Source organism: Otolemur garnettii, unplaced genomic scaffold, assembly GCF_000181295.1.
Source record: "Otolemur garnettii isolate 467f Iridium unplaced genomic scaffold, OtoGar3 scaffold00051, whole genome shotgun sequence".
In the NCBI taxonomy this organism is placed as follows: Eukaryota; Metazoa; Chordata; class Mammalia; order Primates; family Galagidae; genus Otolemur; species Otolemur garnettii.
Window position 1 is genome coordinate 3,382,740 of NW_003852446.1, and position 22,256 is coordinate 3,404,995.

Consider the following 22,256-nt stretch of genomic DNA (forward strand, 5'->3'; position numbering starts at 1 on the left):
TCACATCACATTCACACCACCCTGCAACACTACACACGCTCACACACCCACACTGCTGCTGCTACGCACTGCACAGCCCACACAGTCACACACACAACCACAGCATATTGCACAGAGCTGCATACGCACACAAAGCACACGGCACACGCTCGGACCACAGGGGGTCTCTCTCTCTCTCTCTCTCTCTGTCATACAGAGCAGAGGCAGCCCCTCTCCTCACAACATCAGCTCTTAGTGCCACAGCGCTGTCTAGGTAATCACTGCCTTCCTCCCGCTGCCAGCCACGGCCACTGTCATCATCATTATCATCATCATCGTCCCCAAAGCACACCTCATGGACAGGGACATTTCAGAGCACACACAGCTGTGCCCATAGACAAAGACATCTGCCTGCAGCTGCCTGCTTGCCCCCAAAGCTGCCCAGGCACATCAGGTTTACGCCTAGTCCTGCTGACCCAGTGTCCTGAACTGTTCAGCTTCAGCCCCCACAGAAATCTTGCAGTGACATCTATACACCCTCCCTCAACCTCTCCATCTTACTGGCCACTGCCCCTCCTCTGTGAGGAGCCTTGCTTTACTCCTTGGTGGGGAACGGTGTCCTCCCTGGGCCCAGATCCGCTCTGACCTTCCAGACAATGCTGCCTCATTGCTAGGAGGATGCAGAGAAACCAGCCAACATCCAGAAGGTGCCACCCTCTCCATTTGAATCGCCAGCACCACCTCACTGTTAGTCTTTGCCATGGGCTTGGAGCATAGCTGCAGCCATCTGCGACGTGTTTTCTGCTGTTTTTACCCTAACTCAAAGAACTAAATCCATCAAGTCCATTTCAATACCTGTTGACCATCTGGACCTTCTAGAGAAATAGGTCTCCACATGTAGAAGATAGAGACAAATGCCCGTTGGTGTACCCACAGTTTCCCTCTTAAGAATCTCCCCCAAAGATATACACGCAAGCACATTTGTCACAGCTCTTTTGTGCTATAAAGACTAGGAACAACCTAAATGTCAACCAAGAGGGAACTGGTTAATCATCACAGATTATGACATAGACTATTACCCAGCCATGGCAAAGGATGACACAAACTAGTATATCCTAACACAGCAAAACTGTCCAAGAAAATTATTTAAGGGGAAAATAAGTGAAGAAGTCACATGGCAGGAGAGAATATGCATTTTCGATATATAATATGAACAAATTTTAGTTGAGAGAGAGAATTAACTTAAAGAATAAAGCCAACATATACCAAGACTTTTTTTCTGATATCACATAGCATTGTTCCTTTGTTTCAGATGCCTATGATGTTTTCATTTTTTAATATGTGCTACTTTTGTGAATGAGAAATACAGGGTAAGATGCTAAAACATTTTTTTAAGTGCCTGTCATTGGCTCCCCACCCATTCTTTTGAAAATCTTGGGTTAGTGATGCCGAGAGGCAGCTGGACCCTAAAGCCAGGCAAACTGAGGTTAAACAGTGGGTTTAGCATTTTCTAGCTAGAGGTTCTGGGCATGTGACTTTGCTTTGCTGAACCTTCCTTTCATCCATCATCAACAGGCCTCAATGAGAGCCTATTCGATGCCACCCTCTGTGCCAATCCTGGGGTGACCATGGTAGACAAAATACTCCCTCCCTTCCCACTTGGAGTTGTATGTACAGCTGTAAAGTGAGATGTCTTTGTGAAGCTATTGAAAGGATTATTATAATTCCTGGCACATAAAAGGCCTTTAAAAACTGTCATCTTAAAAAAAAAAATAAATCCAAGGAGTATGACTCAGTTAAGGTAGGATAAGCTGCATAACAAATAGCTACATACTTGGAATGGCCCAATAACGGAGGGTTATTTCTGGTTTATGTAACGGTCCTAGGTAAGGACTCTAGATCCGGCTGCTGTGTTCCATACAGTGACCTCCTTTAGACAGAGGCGGCTCTGCCATCTTTAACTGTGGCTTTCAACGTGACCCCAGGGCATTAGTCTATTCCAGATAGCCAACGGATAAGAAGAGACCTTGGAAGAAACTCTGGAAAGCTTTAATGGTTGGACCAGAGGTTAACAGTCATTTCCACTTATATCTTATTGACCAGAGTTCAGGCACGTGACCACATATACAACTGCAAGAGAATCTGGGAAATGTAGTCTAGCTGGGTGCCTAGAAAGGTAAAAAGAGTAAATGAGTTTTGGAGACTAACCAGCAATTAGCTGGTACAGTGAATTAGAGCACGAAACATATCTCAGTGACTCTGCATTTGTGTTTAGTTATGTCCAGTCTACAAAAAGCTGACACTCCAAAAAGCCTTTGCTTTGGGAAGTTCAGATTTTTTGTTTTGTTTCGTTTTTTGCTGAACTTTTCGTTTTTTGGAAAAACTCTAAGAAGACATCTTTTTAAGCCTCTCATTTTTGTTATCAAGGTTGCCCTGCTACCAGCTGAGATATTACTACGAAACAATGCCAGCCCCCAGCTCTGACTTTCACAAGATTTGAGATGCTGTCAAAAAGAAACGCCAGCTCATCAGAATCTGTGTGAAGGAGATGCCAACACACACATAACTCAACCCAAAGCTACAGACGAGAAGCTGTGCTGTGCCTACATTGTCACCCCCTCCCTAAAACCCGTACATGTTAACTGGTGAATCCAGGGACTTAATCATGGCGACTAAGAGGAAACATCATTTTTTCCCTTGAGTTGGCACTTTGCAGAACCAGTACTTACGTGTCATCTGTCAGAGGCTTACATTAGAGATTCAGAGGGCTAGTGATTTAATCTGACAGGAGATTGCAGAGAGTCTACGTGTGTACTTGAGATGGGGCAAGATGTGCACACTACAATACTATTCATTCATTCATGTATTGATTTCTCCATTCACTCAGTCTAGATTGAGTGACTCCTCCGTTACAAGCACTGTGGGGCCCCGGCTGAGGGTAGCAAGATAGAAGACACGTTCACTGTCTCGTGGGGCAGCCAGCTGTGGGAACAGACAATTACAGTGCAGCAGGACCCCCGCTGCCGGGGAAGCACATGGAATGGCAGTGGCAGCACAAGAAATAGATTATTAGAAAGCCACTCCATTCTTTGCTATTTCTCTGATTTCCTTGGCACAGAAGCATAAAGTAACTCATCAGAAATCTTCTTCCCATGCTCATTAGATGAAACGACTGAAAATGTGACGAGAGAGGCAACATTCCAGGGCCCCAAGGAGTCTTTATTTATGCTGCCACTGGAAAGAAGAGTGGGCAAAATATTAGCAGCCACAGATATTGGATCCCTCCTGTGTCCCAAGCATCTTGCATACTTGTCATTCAGCCTGCCAGGCAGGTTATCACAGCCGCCCACTGTACAGATGGCACCTTTAAGGCCCAGAGAGATTAAGATACTTGGCCTATTATGCAATTGGCAGACCTGAGAATTTGGTCTGTTCGACTCCAAAGACTGAGCCCTCCCCATTGCCTCCCTTCACAGAAAACCAGGAAGAGCAGACCCAGAGGACAGCAGGAGGGGACCTATGGCTTAATACAATTACTACGGAGAGCCAGCAAAGAATAGTGGAAAGAGGTGGGCCTGAGGAGCCAATGCTCACCTCCTGGGAGTAATGTGAGGATTAAAATGCTATCACTCATTCATTGATCCAACAATACTTATTAAGCAATGGCTAGGTACCAGGGACTGTTCTAGGCCCTGGGGCAGGCAGGGGCATATGACAGTCAACAAGACTGGGGGGCAGACAGTGGCAGAGGGTGAAGAAACCTGCTAAAATTTTCTTTCATGCATAAGAAGTAATAAAATAGGTAACATTTTCGTTTTTGATGTTAATGATCGAAGAAATGTAAATAATGAGCGGCGTTTTAAAAAAGAAAGCAATTTCAGCACAAGAAGACTTTGAATTGTAAAATGTCCCTTCCAAACTCCTGGAAAAGATAAAGAAAAAAAATTATATATATATATATGAAAAATGGCTCTAAGGATATGAACTCAAGACACTAATAATGACGATCGCTGGGTGGCAGGATTACAAATGACAGTTATTCTCTTCTTATCATCTTTCCGTATTTGCAAATTAGTAAAAATAAGTATGTCTTACTTTCATGATCATAGAAAACCAAAATTTACTAACAGGGTAAAGAAAAGAAAAACTGCCAACAGCCAGAGAAGGAGGCATTCTGCGCTTCGTCCCTCCCTCTCCCGGCACATAGGTGGGGACCGGCAAGTCAGCCAGACAGGGCGATGCCTCACTCCTGTAGTAACGTGGAATGATATCTTATTTCAACACGCTACCTGATTATTTCAGAATTCCCTCACAGGGGTAGCCACAGGAGGAAATATACACTCATCACCGAGATATTAGGGGCTGAAGCCTGAAGCCTGAGTTTTCATTAGGGCATTGTGCCATTTTTCAATTAAGACAGGTTCATCCTTTTTCTTTCTTTTTTTTTTTTTTTTTGAAAAGTGCTGATGTGTAAAACCTCATTCCCTTCCTTAGCACACGCGCCTGTGGATTTTCTTTTTCATTGATTTCCATGTGCTCCTAAGAGCGGTGGAGAAAGTGAGCTGGTGAGTGGTGCTACCATGGTGCTCCGGGTGCTGGAAAGGAAACTGCAGCTCTGTGGGAACAAAGCTCTGCAAAATCTGGAAAGCGCTGCGAACACACCTAGGGTTCGTATGAAAGGGCAGACATTACTCACGGTGGCTTTGACAGTGAGAGAGGAGACAGAAAAGCCATCCAGCCCTTCGGCAATGACTGTGGCTGCGTGGATCAGTCAGGTCTAATCTGGAAACCCAGGAAGAATTGTCTAATGTCTCCATAGGGTGGATTCATTGCATTAGCTTTTTATTAAAAGTATTTTCCATGTTCTTGAACCAAAAAAGATTCCAACCCACTCCTGTAAGCATTCAATCTAGAAATGAAAATATCCTCACACAAACTAACGGGGTCTGTGAGGGGCTTAGGTTCTTAACATAAGATTCTATTTCCTGCTCGAAATATTGTTTCAGAAAAAAAAATAGAAGCAATGATAGAAGGGCCACAGGAAACATCTGTGTATACAAACAGGCCGGCTCACTAGGAATGAAAATGCATTATGCATCACGAAAGTCTAAATATTTTTATTAACATAAGTTTGTTAACTAAGAACTGGGAACTAAGGTTCCCTAAGAGTCCCCCGTCAAATGCTTTCTTCCATATTTCCTTTTATTCTTAGGAGAGAAGTCACTCTGAAATCTTATCTTAGATTTTCGCAATGAGTTTTCTATTAAAAGTTATTTCTTTTCCATCTCAGGCAGAGCAAAGCTCTGGGCCAAGGGGGTTAGGGAATTTGTTTCATAAAACTGACAGCTTGGCGAGCATTCAATCACTCAGCACTCCACAGCCCAGGAGAACAAATACGTCCTTTGCTGATGCTGCTCCAGACACATTACGATGTATGTTCCATAGCTGGCTTCCCACCTTTGCACTGTTTACCTTCTGTAGCAAAAAGAAAAGGGTGCAGAAAGCACATCGCAAAATACCACGCAACCTATGTGGAAGGGAAATGCATCAGTCACACTCTCATTTGGAAGCTGGAGCAAAATATCCATGCTGGGTGTGCTATTTAGTGGCTGTGCCTAGCCTTACTTTCCGGAAGGCCAATATATTGGGGGGACTCCCGGCCATTGTGTTGTCCGTCCTCAGTGCTTCTGGACACGTGTCTTTGCAAGATCCAACAGAGGCTTTAATAAGGCAGAGGAAGCAAGCTTGGTGGCTGTCTTTGGCAGGCTACTGGCTTGCAGCCTGAGCACTGTCCTGGGCAGCAGAGACCAGCTTGCCCCAAACCCTATGCCAGCAAGAAACAGCCAGCTTGGAAACTTCCTGTTCAACAGGCCTAACTCAGAGCAGCCAGAGAAACTATTACAATATTTCTACCCCCACGCCCCACAAAAAACCAATTACATACAGGGCTTTCTTTTTTTTTTTTTTTTGGTATTTATACACAAAGCTATTATTTAAAAATTCCTATATGAGACACAACTACTCCATGCTGTTGGAACACAGTGGCTACTGCTGGTGAGGGCAATAAAGAGGGCATGAAGAAGCTTCTGGGGGCTGGGGCAGTCTGGGTCACCATCAGGGCATTGGTGACATGCGTGTGCTATTTGTGAAAATTCTTTAAGCTGTATGCTTAATAATATGTGCCCTTTTCTGTATGCATGTTAGCAGTTTAGACCAAAATCCCGAACCAAAAATTCATGATGGACAATTTTTATGACTTCTTCCATCCATACAGCTGGCTTTAAAAACCAAACTAAGAAACCAATAAACCATGTCCCCCCACTGCTTAAAAATTCTGACCTATTTAAAGTATATGTGAAATAGAAAACCTTTTGAAAACGTTGATACCATTATTTAAGCTTTCATGCTTGGGGAAGTATATGCTATAGGCAATTTTGCTCTAACTAATATCCGCTCCCTACAGTGATCCAGAAGGGCGCAAATAACCGGGCTAGTTTTCACAGGCAGACTCATTTTAGGTCAGGATATTGTTGGGGGCTCTTTCCAAAGTTCTATTTCGGCCCTTTCTCCACTACCTGAGCCACGTGGCTGAGGATCTTATTCTTACCTTTCTCATAACTTCTATTTTTTCCCTATTTCCTGGAATTGAATTCCTCCCAGACCACCCTCCTTATTCCTACTGCTGAGGGTTCAGTTGCCACCATGAGAATGGACTCTGAGTGCTTTTCCCTGTCACTGGTATCCTAAGATGAGCATGTCACCTGGCTGGGTCTCTCTGATGTCCGAATGTAGCTGTCGGCCTATACCAGGCCTCCATAGGAGAACTCTCGCATTAGCTTCATATTCCCAGCGTTTACAACATGTTGCCTGCTTATTTACTGAGGTTTATTTTGCAAGAGAAAATATTCTGCATGGGGGTGGAGAAGGAAAGCTTCTGAAGACTTAAAACAATTTCAAATTTGGTTTCAAAAGAGTTATGAATAATAAAGGGCTCTAGTCACTTTGCGAATTAAGATCTGAATGGTCTGCTGCGACAAATGAGTCTGCAGGGTTGCTGTTCTTAAAAAAAGTATAAAGTCTTTTCTAATTATGATTTTAAGAATGTAGGAATGCATTATGTAAAGAAATTGTTTTCATCTCCTGGACCCAGTTTCAAAAATTCCCACGTCTGGTTAAGGACTTGCAAGTCCCAGATTTCCTGCAGGACTGAAGGATTTGTTCACTCACCTGCAATTCCCCTGAAACTTCCAGGTAAGACTTCAGATTGGATGGGCTAGCAAAGAGGACACGGCATGGTCTACAGTTTCTGGGAAGCAGAATGGAGATCCCAGACCCCTATTTCAAGGAAAGCATTCATTTGGAACCAGAGAAGCTATTGGAAAGCGCTTGGGATGTGTTCTTGCCCTTTCTGTTCCCAAACTCCCTTTCTGCTCTGTGCTAGTGTCCACACACTAAAGCCAGTTCAGGCTGAACTGAGTCTCTGACCAGCTCAGCTGTGCATGCTGCAATGCCTCCCCTGGCAGGTAAGGCGACCCACTCGGCCCTGTTTGCCCAGGACTGTCCACATTTTAAAACTGAAAGTCTCGTGTCCTAGGAACCCTCTCTATCCTGGGCAAATGAGGACAGGATGACTGGTGGCACTCGTGTTGGCCAGCAGCCAAACCCCTCTCCCCTAGCTGGGCCTGGCCAAAGCCTGAACCAGCAGGCTCACCCCACAGCCCCACACTGCTTACAGTCTGTCCTATTTCAAGTGTGTGGATTGCTGAAATGTTTTAAAGCTGCCGACTGAAGGTGCTCCTGCCTGTTGACCATGTCTATCGGGTTTAGGTTTTATCCCCAGAGCGGTTTTAAAAGGCTCTTGTGAGTCATTCATTTGTTTTCATTGCACATCCCTCAGGACTTGGGGCTCAGAGGGTTACATGAGCTATGTCAAGATGTCGTGACCACTCACCTAGGCCTGGGCTGCCGCCACCCCGGCTGGCTGCACAGAGAAGGAGAAGCATGATAAGCCCCTCTCTCTCTTTTTCTGAGTTCTATGGCCCACCAAGGAGCCTAAAAGACAGAAACCAGGGTGTTGTCATAATTGTCTCTGTCTACCACATATTACCAAGTCCACAAAGGTAGCCTCCTAAGTCCTTCTAAAATCCAGCCATTGTCACTCCCCCACTGCAGTTCTTCCTATTTCTCCCTGGACAATTGCAACAGGACCTTATGGTCTTCCTTTCTCCAACCGTCCCCAGCCTCTACCCCCTAGTTCATCCTCCACTGGCAAAAAGATCAAACACATAAATGAGATAATGTCACGGCCTCCTTGAAATTGCTCAGGATGAGGTCCAAAGTCTTTACTAAGGCTAACAAGATCCATTATGATCTGGGGCCTGCCTACCTTTTCTTGTCATCACTCAGAATCTGACATATTGCTACCTCAACGTCCTCATTCTACAAATGAAAATAGCTAGTTCTTAAAAATGTCTGCATGGCTGAAGTGGAAGCACATATATTCAAGTTCCTGCCAGGTGCTTCAGCTCCATCTTGGATTTGGAGAACATGGAGTCCTTCAACCCCAGCCACAAAAGTGATAAAAAGGGCTGAAGGGTCAGGATGGGGCATTTGGCATAGTCCTCTGTGGAAAGGGAGGAGGAAAGGAACAGATCTGAAGGAAGTGCAGAAGCATCCCATATGCATGGGGGATGAAGAGCTTTGGGTTCCAAATATTCATGGTGGGCAAGTTCAGTTGATTAGAGGAAAGTGGGCCTTAGGCCCTGGTGAGTAATGGAGATAAAAGAGGAGAGAGGGCCAGGACGCTGGGACCCATAGGCATGCTTGTGTTTGCTGAGCTCTCTCTTGGGTAGATGGCACAGAGCTAAATGGTAGGAAGATGGAAGTACTCAAAGCACAAGAATTTGACATTTAACCACTGATTAACGGGGACAGAACTCCTATAATCACGCAAATGAGGCTGTGAGTTCATGGGTTTGGAGACTTGCTTTTGGAAACAAATGGGGAAACTTGTGTGTTGGCACTTTTCTACTCAACATATTATCAGCATCTAAGTGGTATAGAGTACACTGCCAGGAGCGGAGGAAGGCTGGATTGTCATAGATTGTGATGAAAATGAGCTTTAGGAAGTGCTGCCTGGCTCAAGAGAGTGAATGTTGGTTCGAGACCAAACCAAAAAAAAAAAAAAAAAAAAAAGACACATGATTTCTGCTCTCAAAAAACAAAAACACAACAAGAGAGAGAGGCAGTGAGAGAAAAAAGGACAGGCTCTGCGGGAGAAAACAGATTCGTGCACACTCAGAAAAAAAAAAAGTGTTCCACATCACTCTTTTATTTTATAATAGTCACAAGACAAACAGCTCAACAGCCACTTTCCTGAGTAACCTTGGCTGCTTTTTTCCCTATCTATCTATTGATATAGATATTTCTTTTTATTAAGAGACAGGGTATTGCTCTCTCTCCCACGATGGAGTACAGTGGACTGATCATAGCTCATCCTCAAATTTCTGGGCTCTAGCGGTCCTCCTGCACCAGCCTCCCAGTAGCTAAGACTGCCTATGGACTAACGCTACCACCACGCCTGGCTACACCTGTATTTTTTTAAACAAGAATACCCTCAGCACTGTTGAAATCGAGATCAAGAGTCAAGGCGGCCAATACCACAGTCCCCTTCCAGAGACTTGTCTAGACCTTCCTTGGCCTCCTATTGCTCATACCTCTTCACCTTCTGCCCTGCCCAGGGGGCGCTGGCTTAGGCCCTCTAAAAAAGATTAATTAGAATAAGCAGAGGTGGGGGTGGATCTGGCTTCATTATCTGTCTCACTTGCTTTAGTTGTTTTCTTTCCTAGTTAACTTTTATGTCCCATTTAATTGCCGAGAACAGCAGATCGGACAGCAACGGGCCTCTCTGTCTGGGCTTGCCCTAAATCACCAGAGTGGTCAGGGAATTCCTAGAGACCGTGCCTCTTACTTCACCCGTGAATGACTCTCCATCCCCTCCCAAGGAACCCCAAATTAAAATTAATGAATTCAAGAACAGTCACCAAGGGAGCGAGCGAACTCAACTGCTGCCCAAGTAAAGTTGAGCTGGGGAGCGGGTCAGCTCCCCAGGAGAGCAGCTCCACCGACTTGAGTCAGTGACCTCTGCTCCTGGCAGCCCTGGAGGCAAGATCTGAGGAACGATCAAGTCCTGTAGGGTCCAGAGGGAGGAAAAGGGATATAAAGTTGGTGGGTCTCCGAGGCCAGATGTACATACAGCAGAGGGCAGAATAATGAAGAGGAACAGGCATATCCTAAGAGCTGTGCTGTCCTGTGTGGTGTCCTCCAGGCACAGGTGGCTCCCAAAATGTCTGCTCAGTAAAACTCACTTCCTAGCCACACTGGCCACATTCCTAGTGCTGAGTAGCTACCTGGGCTAGTGGCTACCATAGTGGATGGTTCAGGGCATTCCATCATTGCAGTAAGTTCTAGTGAACCAGGCTGTGTAGGATCCCAGTACCACCTCCTGTAAGCTGTGTGACCTTGTGTAAGTTACTAACCCTCTCTGAGTCTCTGATGCCCCCTCTGTGAAATGGAGCTCATCATACCCACCTACCTCATATAGTTGCTATGGAGCTGGAAATACAATAATATATGTAAGCCACCTGGTACAACTGTCTAGCATATAACAGGAACTTGATAAATGATAGGTAATATTGTCGCTTTTACAATTTTATGAGCAGTTACTGGAGATGTTTCCTGATGGAATAGACAATCTACATGGGCTAGGATGGACCCTTTTGGTTATGATTCAATTGCCAATTTCAGAGCTTGTGTAAGTGACTCTATTTTCAACAGGACAAGCTAGCAGTGCCACTCCAAAGAAATATCGACTTATTGGCAGGCCAGAAAGGTGGCATTCTAACCCACAATAGTAAGAGATTTGTAGTACGGCTACAATTCTGGAAGCCAAAAAGCCTTATTTTGTAAGAGGTTTCCTTCCTTCCTTCTTGCCTGTCCTTTTTTTCTCTTTCTTTTCTTTTCCTTTTTTCTTTCCTCTAGCTTTTTCCTTTCCCTCCCTCCCCCCCCACCCCGTTCTTTCTTTCTTTCCCTTCTCTCTCTCTCCAGGATAATCCATTACATTAGACTCAAGGCTTCAGTTTTCTTCACCCAGAAAGACGCCCAAGAGATCTGGCAACCTTCTTATAAACCTCCCTCCACGTACGAAAACAAACACCACCCAGCCCGGAGCAGTTGTACAGTGCAGGGAGACCCTTCCACAATGGCTTACTGAAGGCCAGTCTAAGCTCCAGGAAGGGAAGAATGGGCTAGGGGACAGGGGACAGGGCTTGACATACGGAGTTTTATTCTAACTCACTAGGAAATCAGGAGTCACTGAATGTTCTTGAGCTAGGGTGACAAGATTTAGAGAGGTACTTTAGCAAGAGGAAGCTGAAACAGGCACGTGGAACAGCAGCTGGGGGAACAGTGATATGCATCAGACAGAGCAGCAAGGAAACAGGGGCCACTCCAGGGAGCCTTCTGAGGCCTGTGCTCATGACAGCGGTGGCCTAGGCTGAGGAAAGGATGAAGGGGCTTGAGCCCGCAAAAACTGGCAGTGGTATTGACACTGGGAGCCAGGGATAAAGGGCTGAGGCTCCCAGCATGGAGGCTGCCTGCTCAGATGATAGTGTCTAAGAGGTCAGTTTTGCTCCTCAAACAACTCTGAAGAAGCAATTCCATTCTTCACGTTGAGTGTTGGACAAAGCCAGCTCTCTAGGAGTGGGTGAAGGATCAGAAGAGCTAGGTTAGGAACTCAGGGCAGAAGCCCCAGGTTCCTTACTCAGGTTGCTTTTTCTGGCTTAGGAATCAAAACAAAGGCTCCCCTTCCAGATCTACTCAGCCCTCCTGGGCAGATCCCAGACTTTGTCATATCATGGATGAGTAACATTTTAAAACACGAGGGATACAATATGAATTGGACAGCTTTTGACTTTGACAAATAAAGATGGAAAAATACAAATGTCATCCACTATCGTTATGAGTCACGAAAGAACGTTTAACACCAAGAAAAGTGGGAAAGACTATTTCAGAATAAAGAGCGATGTTGTAAAATAGAAAAGGTTTTTTAGCTTTCCAAAATAGAACGGACCGTATTTTCACTTTTCTTCCATTTCACTGTGAACAGGCAGAAATCTTGTCCTGTACAGACAGTGGTCCGCCAGGCTGGTCTGTGGGGACCACTGGTTTATGTGACATTCCATGATGGTTCCACCCGTGGTTTTAAGCTGTAAGTTTCAGCCCTGATAACCTCAACTCCAACTGCCTAGCTGCTAAGAGCACAAAGAAAACTTGAGGTTGCTGGAGTGGGTGCATCCAGCATGGACAGGTAGAGCAAGTGATAAACCACAAAGGATCTTAGAACAAATGGTCTCATATTGATATTTTCATGTTCAATAATTTCATATTTAGTCTAGGGTTAGTGATTTTTCTCTTTCATAAAAGGAAATTGCAGCCGGAGCTAATTGCTCAATCTGAAATGTATCTGGACATTGTTTAGACGTTGGAAAAGCAATGGTAACATTGCAGAGGAGAGCATCGTTTTAGAAAAAAATTTAAGTGGGAATTAATAGAAAATATAACTCTGTATGATTTTCAGAGCTTTGATGTGCACAGTCGAAAGAGAAACCCTATTTTAAGCTTTCCTTGACATTTTTCTTATTTATAACATGCGAAAGGAAATTCACAGGCACAGGCTCAATCCATTCTCATCCATTGATTTGTTGGCTAATCAATGGCCATTGTAATCTGAAAAAAGTAACGCTGGTTTCTACGATCCCTTCTGAGCAAGGCCGTGTTCAGCTAAGCTTAATAAGAGAAAAACAGCAAGGACCATCTGGAAAACACTCTTCTAGAGTCGTGAGAGATAGTGGCAGCCCTTGCCCAACCTGCTATAAATAAGTGTCTCGGAAAAAAAAAAAAAAACCACCCAATTTTCAAATCTGTTTCTACTTAATACAGCTGCAATAGAGTTTATTTAGCTTTTCCCTATAGCAGGAAGACTGTTTGCATTTTTATGACAAGGGTCTAAATGTTTTTCACAGCCATTTCCATTGCCATTATTTTGAGGAACAACATACCACTCAGACCTGTCTGTTTGCTTCTGCAGCACACAGCGGTGGCCCCAGTGGCCTCTGCACCACAAAAACTGGCCTCCAAAGCCCAGATTTACGATCCTGTTTCCTCTCCCAGTGTTGCAACCATCACCCGAATCCTGGCCTGCGAGGGGCTGGCAACTTAGAATGACCGAGTGTCACGTGCTGCAAATCAATTATTTATCTGCCTAGGCCCAGCACACTGTGGATCCCTGCCAGCTCATTGCCTCTCCCTTCACGGCGACAAGGAAGACACAAACTACTCTTCAAGCATAGCAGGAGCCCACCGATGAGGGTCCACTGCTGGGCTGGCGAACCCCTGCACATTCGCCTTTCCATCCTGCCTCTCCCGCTATACTCTTTGGAAAAGGTCAGCCCACCTTAGATGGCTGCAAGAGGAAGCAGCCTCCATTGATTTCTGTACTGAACACCTGCCGCTATTTTCCACCAGCATTCCCTGATACCCAGCCCACTCTGCGAGACTGGCAGGGCAGGTGACCTGGGGACACTTCCCGTGTGAAATGAGTGATCTATTTCTCTGCCTTCCCCCCCACCCCCTGTATGGTTTGCCCCCTGTATAAGACATGACCCTCTTTTCTAGCCTTTCAAGGGACCACCGGAAAGAAGATGGCTGAGGGCCTGTTCCAGCACGGTGGCAGCGTTTCATCTGTTGTTGCTGCCTGTGGGCATTGCCAGGTTCTAGCTACCTGAAGGAGCTCTGATGATGTCTCTTTCCTGGAGGAGTTCCCCGAGCAGAACTGCTGCAAGGAAGCACATAGGTGTAAGAAGAAACACAATTGCAAGGGGGGAGGTGGGAGACCACCTGAATTTGAGCATTTAATCGTGGAAAACGCTCCATCTACCCACTCTTGACTTCCTCTCTCAACAATACTGGAAAACATAGAATTTAGCAGTGAGTAAAGAGCTGCTGCTATGATCTGAAATGAGTTTATTACGATGTGACGAGCGGAGCTCTCACAAGTACACTAAAGAGCTAAATTAATTGGCTCAAGCTTAAGATGCTACAGGAGAAATGACAGTGGGAAGGGGGGCAGGGTGGGGGAAGATGCCTGATGGCTTTGAAGTCATGCCTGGAATCAGGTGCATATGAAAAAGAAATTAGGGAGAAATAAACCTGTGCTCTTTGTGAAAAAAACAGAGAAGCTGCTAGTTCTTATCATGTGCCCCCAATTACCTATGCCTTATAAAATTGCCCATCTTGAAAAAAAATCTCTGTGCTTATACACTCTTATGCATAGACCCTTCTATATACCTTAGAATTAAATTAGGCACATGACCCATTTCCAACTGTTAATTAATTACGTCCATGAATTATATATATCAAAGTCAAAGGGGGAAATTGTGTCTTTTATTATTTCAAATTGAATTAAAAAAAAAACCCACAAATTACTTATGAAATTTTGGTTTAGACCAGTGGCTCTCAGCAGGAGTAATTTGTCCCAGAGGGGACATTTGGCAAGGTCTGGGGTGGGGGCTGTGATATTACAGATATCTAGTGCGTAGTAGCAGGGCTGCTACTAAACATCTTAAGGTACACAGCATAGGCCCCCACAACAAAGAATGATTTGGCCTGAAATGTCAACAGGGCCAAGGGACAGAAGCTATGCTCTAAAAAGCCTGATCTGCCTGGCCTTTCACATTTATAATTTTGGTAGTCATCAAAAAGACAAGACCCCATTTTCTTCAGAATCTAAACTGGGTTTACATAGATGTTGACAAAGGACCTATTCATATTTATTCATTTTTTTATGTAAATGAAAGAGGTTCTCAATCTGAATCTAGGAACGTTAAAGAAACACTGTAATAATGGTAAGAGTAGGTATGGCATATTTGAAATGCATATTTCATCAGTCTAAGTGGATGGGAATTAATATCTCATAAAATAAAATGATTATCTAGTTATGTTCCATACAAAACCAAAATCAATACATTGTATCTTACTTAACCTGCAATCAGAGTTAAAAAGAAAAAAAAGCTAAAATAAGGAAATGTCATTCTTTCCCATTTCTTGCTAGCTGGGTACACATTTCTGAGCATGAGGCATTAAAAAACAAGCAGGCAAAAACCTTTTTTAAAAGTATATTTTTCCAGAGCATAAAAAGCTTCCTGAATCATTCCATTTTATTTACTGTAGATTCAATCATTCTTTAGTGAGCAAAACATGCAGCCCATTCTCTTGGTTATGCTTGCCTGGCTTTCCAAATGCCCTCAAAACTGGGATGATGAATCACATACTTTGGCCCCACTGTGCCAATTAATAGTAAGCAAAAGAATTCCACACAGCCAAGATTGGACTTTCTGCTCGCGTGTGTATGGGGGATGGGGAGACTCCCTCAGCCAATGGCTTTCAGAGGGTCTTCAGAGCAGGTGTTGTGACTCCCTAAAATTCCTTTCCTTCTGGAACATTCTATGTGGTTCTTCAGTGCCCCTGGGTTGGGGGTGGGCTTTGGTCAGGAAAAACTATGTTCTTAGCATTAGCCTGGAGCTTCCAGGTATAAACCACAAAGGGCAAGAATGGCTGACGGCCACACCATTTTAACCCCTCCAGGCCTCCGTTCCTGTCTCTGAATTAGGAGGCAAAAGTGGCTGTACACACAAAGGCAAAAATAACAACAACAACAACAAAAACGCCCAAACACACCCAGTCTTGGCTGCCAGCAGAGCCCGATTCTGCTGCTGAAAAAGAACAGTTGCTACAGTGCAGCTGGAGGAGCTCTTCCAGGGAACTGGTAATACCATGGCTGTTAATGAATTATTTTTCGCCAGAATGTCGGATTCTTCCTGTGCTCCAGTAAACAGTCTGCTTCTGCCATGTGAAACAAAATCAGCTCCTTCTGAGGAGCCCAAAGAGGTCAGCCAAGGGTCCCCTGTGGGGGCAGGCCCCTCAGGAGCCAGAGCCACAGGCGCCTGACCTATAAATCACTGCAGTCCCAAGTTCATTATCCCGTCCCTTTCTGTCTGTTCATGCCATGCCCAGTGCCCAGGGACAGGCCCAGGAATGCACGGCCATGGCTGTGATGATACCACAGTGCCAGCCCAAAGCCCTCCCTCACCCCTCGGAACTTTCCTTTGAGCAGGTTTCCTCTGCAGAACTACGGGTGTGAGGAATTGGGCTCCCCTGCATTTATACTGCCACCCTCACAGAAATTTCATTTATGTCCTTGCTCTTGTTCTCATCGAGTTGCCAGGAAATGACCATATGCATCCTCTTTTCTGTTTTCTCTCCTTTAAGATTGGCCCTGTCCCCCAAACAAGCCGCTCTCATCATGGGAGTGTCTAGTTGGGACATTATTCTCCAAGAAAAAAATCCCTGAGAAGGGTCTGTCTTTAAGCTGCTCCTAGAGCAGGTGTCAAGGAAAATCCCCATCAGATAAGGACACTGGCCTGCAGTGAGTAGGGTGGGGGGAATGGAAAGGAACTGAAAGGAGCTATTTTATTCAAGCCAACCCTGCCTCTGCCCCCTTCTGCCCTGTTCATTCCCTTAGAGTTCTGGAGCCCACGTTCCTTAACAGAACATGACTTAGCCAACTTGCTCATGAGTAGGCTTCAAGGGGACCTCCCACAGTGGCACCTTGATGTCAGGCACTGTGGCCACTGAGTTGGCCCCCTGCCTCCCGTCTGCTATGGAGATGGAGGGTGTCTGTGCCCTCAAAACATCTGGAGGTCTAAGCCATAAGGTTAGTGGTTAGTTTGCTCCAGAGCAGAGCTGCCTAACAGAAATATACATGTGATTTTTCAAGGAGGCACATTAAAAAAAAGAAACAAGTGACATTACTTTAAATACTAAGTCTTATTTAACCAATTCACATGTTCAAAACAGTATCATTTCACCACGTAATCAATGTAAAGATTATGAATGAGCTATTTTGCATTCTGGTTTTTGTACTAATTCTTAGAAATGCAGCTCATATGTTATACTTATAGCACATCCTACTTGGACCAGCCTCCTTTCAAGTGTTCCACAGCCACATGTGGCTAGTGGCTACGGTATGGAAACAGTCTAGATATAGGACATTTCCATCATCACAGAAAATTGTATTAGTGCTATGCTAAAAGACCAAAAAGCTGCGGGAAGAGAAGTGACAGGTGTGAGCAGAGTGTGCTCTAGAATTCTCCAGAATTATTGAGTTGTTAGCGCTAATTACAGCAGAAATTGGAATGACAAGGAATGGCATGTTCTAGGAGCCCAGGCCTACCTCTAGGTAGGAATTAAAGGTGGATTTGATGACGAGTCCTGGGACCATGCATGGTCTCAAAGTTTGTGTCCCCTCAAGAATCGTAAGTTGAAATCCTAACCACTAAGGTGATAGTATGAGGAGGCAGGCCTTTGGTAGGTGATTAGGTCATGAGAACAGAGCCCTCATGAATGGGATTAGTGCCCTTATAAAAGAGACCCTGGAGAGCTTGCTTGCTCCTTCCAATGAGATGGGACCACTTGTGAATTAGTATGATGGCCCTTACCAGACACTGAATCTGCCTTCTGATTTCAAGATTCTTTTCTAAGCACCAATGGAGGCACGAAAAGCTTCATCTTTGTCTGCTATACCCCTTTTAATAAAAGGATTTGTTCTATAAAATTTGGACTCAGTCAAAAGGCTGCACTTAAGGATCTAGTAGGCCACATGTGGCCCCAAGAGGGACATTTACAGCTCTCTGCCCATCACCATTCACCCCTGTGCTAGTGCCTTGATCTTGGACTTTCCCGTCTCCAGAACTGTAAGAAATAAGTTTCTTGGCTCGGCACCTATAGCTCAACCGGCTAAGGCGCCAGCCACGTACACCTAAGGTGGCGGGTTCGAATCCCCAGCCCGGACCCGCCAAACAACAATGACGGCTGCAACCAAAAAATAGCCTGGCGTTGTGGCGGGCGCCTGTGGTCCCAGCTGCTTGGGAGGCAGAGGCAGGAGACTCGCTTGAGCCCAGGAGTTGGAGGTTGCTGTGAGCTGTAATGCCATGGCACTCTACCCAGGGGGACAGCTTGAGGCTCTGTCTCAAAAAAAAAAAAAAAAAAAAAGAAATAAGTTTCTTTTATTTATAAGACACCCAGTCTATGGAATGTTATTATAGCAGCCTGAACAGACTAAGAGCAACCACGCCTACATTGTAGTGGGCTGCCCCACAGCAGTGAGAAAGCCAGTAAGTATGACCATACCCAAGGCATCTGCGGGATGAGCTGCCTCTATCTTAGCTGTTCTGGTCTGTTCAGGGCAGAGATTGGGACAAAAGATCACCAAAGTCATGTACTTCTTTTAATAACAATTCTGGGTTTGCAATCTAATTTGGTGAAGCAGACACAGGAATATGATCAAATTATGTGCGCCTATGTCTGCGCATGCATGTGTATTTGTGTGTGTGTGTTCTTGGCTGGTGAGAGAAGGAACATAATAGCATAATGAGCAAAACCCAGAAGTACTAACGTGGCGGCCAAAATCACCTTCTCACCAGCTGCCATAAGAGCACAGGGGAACAGCAAACTCAAGAGGCTCATCAAAAACCATGAGCCACGAAGGAGAGGCCTTGAGCCTGGAAAGAATGAGATGATGGGCACCCAGGCAGACGATCAGGTGGGAGGGAGAAGCGGTAATCAGAAGCATTCTCCACAGATAAGAGCTGCCAACTCTATATCAAGGATGTCACCCTGATCCCCAAATCAAGCTTCATTCAGAATTCCACACGGGCATTTATGTGACGGAGAAGTGCAATTAACCATCTTTCCCTCTCATTCTCTGAGGTCTCTGTTATATCTGATCAGGGAGGCAGCAGAATCAGAAACACCTCGTATGTGGATTCAAAAGCTAGCTCTCCTAGTGATTGAGAATTTCTAGGGGGTTAAAGGATACCAGGTGGTTGGAAGGGGCTAAGGGACTTACTTTGGCAATCATTTGCATAGCAAGTCCCCTCTTCATTTTCATTTAGAGTATTTACATGGCATATCAAAAATACTTCACCCACCCTTTGGTTCTACCAGGGACCTTGGGCTAATTATTTAACCTGCCTGAGCCTCAGTTTCTTCATCCTCAAGATGGGAATAATACTGCTCACCTCACATGGCTGTGGTAAGGAATAAACTAAGGCTTGTCAGGGTGGACCTACCAAGGGCTAAAACTGGCCCAGGACACCAGGAATTTCAGGTCCCCAACCAAACAGACAAATGTCAGGATTTCTCCCTGCTGAGTCTCCCCTAACAGAGATTTACAGGTCTTTCCCCGTCACCATTCACTCCAACTCCATTATTTAGTCACGGAACTCTCATTAATGAAGCAACAGTTGGGTGTTGAAGATGAAAAGGAACAGTCTTTCCATCCGAAACGAATAAGGACTATTTTGTTGGGACTGGGCTGCCTCCCAGGTGGGCTTCCTCTGCCCTACACAGACACCAAATCAGGTACAATATTTTATGAAGAGGGAGGGGCTGAAAACTTTTGCCTTTGTGATAAATAAGTAAGAGACTTGGAGCAGGTGTAGAGATACATGTTGCCTCTTTAAATCATAACCACCAAAGCCTGGACTCAGACACACCACTAGAAATTACTCTGACCCTCAGATTCCTTATCTGTAAAATTTCGCTTCCATCACAGGGTTGCCAAGAAGGTTTCCCACATGTGAAGCACCTGGCAGACAGAGGCCAACGATGAATGCTAGTTCCTTTCCCAATTTATTTCCCTTCAGCCCCCTCCTCCCCAAAAATTTACAGAGGAGAAGAACCAGGAGAACACACACTTGCTATTTTCTTGTCGTAGAATCAGAGCACACCGTGCATGGCTCTCGGCACATCCAGAACGTCTCCATTCAGTGTCAGCGGATCTGGGGAGGCCAGTCCTATCCTCGGTTTCCAGGTCCTTATAGCCAGAGCTCTCTGGCTGCCGGTGCTGGGGCACTCCTGTCAACCCCTCATCACATACCTCCCCACCTTTTCTTTCTCTTTCTTGCAGTTTGGATGGCCCTGTCTCAGTGGCTCTGTTTTCTAGATAAAAGATCTTTTTGGAGAAAAGATTTTGAAAATTTTTAACAGTTCCTGCCCAACTGCCCACCAACCAAGTTCTCACGCAGGCATAACCTGGAAAACTGTTTCCTCATTTGTTACAGAGAGGAACAGTTTTCCCGGAGCCAACCCTCACCACAGGAGGTGGTCTTAGCCTCTTCGAATAACAAAGACACCCCCAGGTGGCTGAAAGGTCCCTTGGGCTGGTGCCAGAGTAGCCAGTACCTCAAGTTCCAGTCTGACTTGGCTCCCGGGGCCCCAGCCACCTCCGGATGCCTCTAGTGGGCATGTGTCAGGATGAGACGTGAGTGTTCACACGCAGGACACTGTGTGCATGTATGTAGTGGGTGGGGGGGAGGATAAATGGGTAGCTTTTCTGGGCTTCTAAGGGGCAGAGAAACTGGGACGCCACCAGGTTTATGATTCTATGCCTTCCAGCCCAGCCCCAGCTCCTGCAAGTGGCAGAGCTCCTCATGTTCCCCTTTGAGAAGAAAACACTGGGTGGGAACACAATGCCCGCCAGTGGGTGGCTCCCACCCACTAGCGTCCCTACTGTCCCCCTCCCACACTGCCACCCCTCTGCTGGAACAAAGGCACATCTACACATTTCCAAAGTTATCAGAAGTCTCTTGCTCTACCATCAAACAATTCTGATGACTCGACAGGAGCAAGAGAGACATCTAGTAAACGGTGCGAAAGATTCCCTGGGAAAAGCACAGAAAACCTCGCCTGGTGAATGCAAGGCTAAGAATTGTTTTCTCCCTGCTGGTTGCTTTTCTCTCTGTTTTCAAGAGAAGCATCCAAGAATCAGCTAAATAAAGGGATCACACCAGAGGACGCAAGATAATGCTAAATCAACAAAAACAAAGACCCAAATGAAACAGAGCAAGCCATGAGAATACCCGGTTATCAAAACTTTGTTTGGCCATATCTATTTATCATCGCTGCACACCCAGGCTCTGCGGAATATCATTCTGTTGATGTCACTTATCCTCAGCAAAATATTTACACATCCTTAAAAACGCCAGATGAGGGGGGCTGGCCCGCGTTCTGCCGCAAACCGCCCTTCAAGCCCCAGCGCCGGGTTCTGGCCAGCCCAGGAGGTAGGGCCACGACAGGGGGTGGCACCGGCAGGCACAGGTAAGAGCTACCAACAGTTCCAGGAGCGGGGCCACCCAGTCGCTGCGCCCAGCCCTACACACCTCTCCCCTACCCGACTCTGCAAGCAGCAGCCACATCCCCGACATGGTCTGGGTACCTCCTTCTCCTCCTCCCCTGCCTTTCTCATTGATTAAGTTCTCAAACCATTGTTAAAGCCGGGTTGCTTTTCCTTGGAAAACTAGGCTAAATTCATTAAGCTTCCCCTTGCCACAAAAGGAATATTCATAAAAGTTTGGCAGGCAGCAAGGGAGGCTGACTGAGTGCCATGGGGTGGGTGACAATCCGTTCCTCCAGAGCCACCTTCTTCCTCCGTGCCCCGTCCCTCTCTCCATCCATCCGTCGTGCCCCAAACCTACTCCAGGGACTTCTGATAGGGAAACACAAAGCAGCAGCTGTTTGGCAACATTTCTACCCCTCGCCAGCAACTGTGGTGGGATGCCATTTCCCCACCCAGGCGGAGCTTATCCTGAACAATAGTCGGGCTTTAAATGGCAAACAAGCAAATACACAGAGCACAACCCCAACCCCGAAAAAGCCAACGTGGAGAGAAGCAATAACTCCCTCCCAGGCAAAAGGCGCCACTGAAACGCACGCAAAAAAGCAGTGAGAACGCTGCTCGGTGCCTAACATGGCAGAAAGCCCAAGCTGGTGCGGCCACCCCAGGTCTGGGCATTGGGGGGCATCAGGGCTCCCAGGGCGCCGACGCACACTCACCCGGCTCAGGGGGATACGGGGCTGGCCCAGCGTCACAAAGAGGAGCCCGGCGCGATCTGGCAAAACCCAACTTTCCACCCGGCTCGCCAGGGCCGCCAGATACGTCAACAGAATCCATCTTTCGAAGGGCCTGGAAGGCGCCGGGTTTTCCGGGCCGGGGCAGAACAGCAGATCTGGAGGCGGCCCGGTGCGGTGCCTGGGCGCGGAGTCTGCCGCGCACCGCCCTCTGTGCCCGGTGCCAGCGCGGGTGGCGGCCCAAAACCCAC

General features: G+C 46.1%; 1 protein-coding gene across 1 annotated transcript in view; it reads right to left on the minus strand.

Annotated features, from left to right (window-relative positions):
• Nucleotides 1-22,250, minus strand: part of RAI2 (retinoic acid induced 2) — a 63,888-nt gene extending 41,638 nt beyond the window's left edge. The window contains exon 1 of the mRNA XM_003791876.1: nt 21,991-22,250. The gene's annotated coding sequence lies outside the window, so the exon portion shown is untranslated. The remainder of the gene's footprint in view (nt 1-21,990) is intronic.
• Between the last annotated feature and the right edge of the window lie 6 nt (nt 22,251-22,256).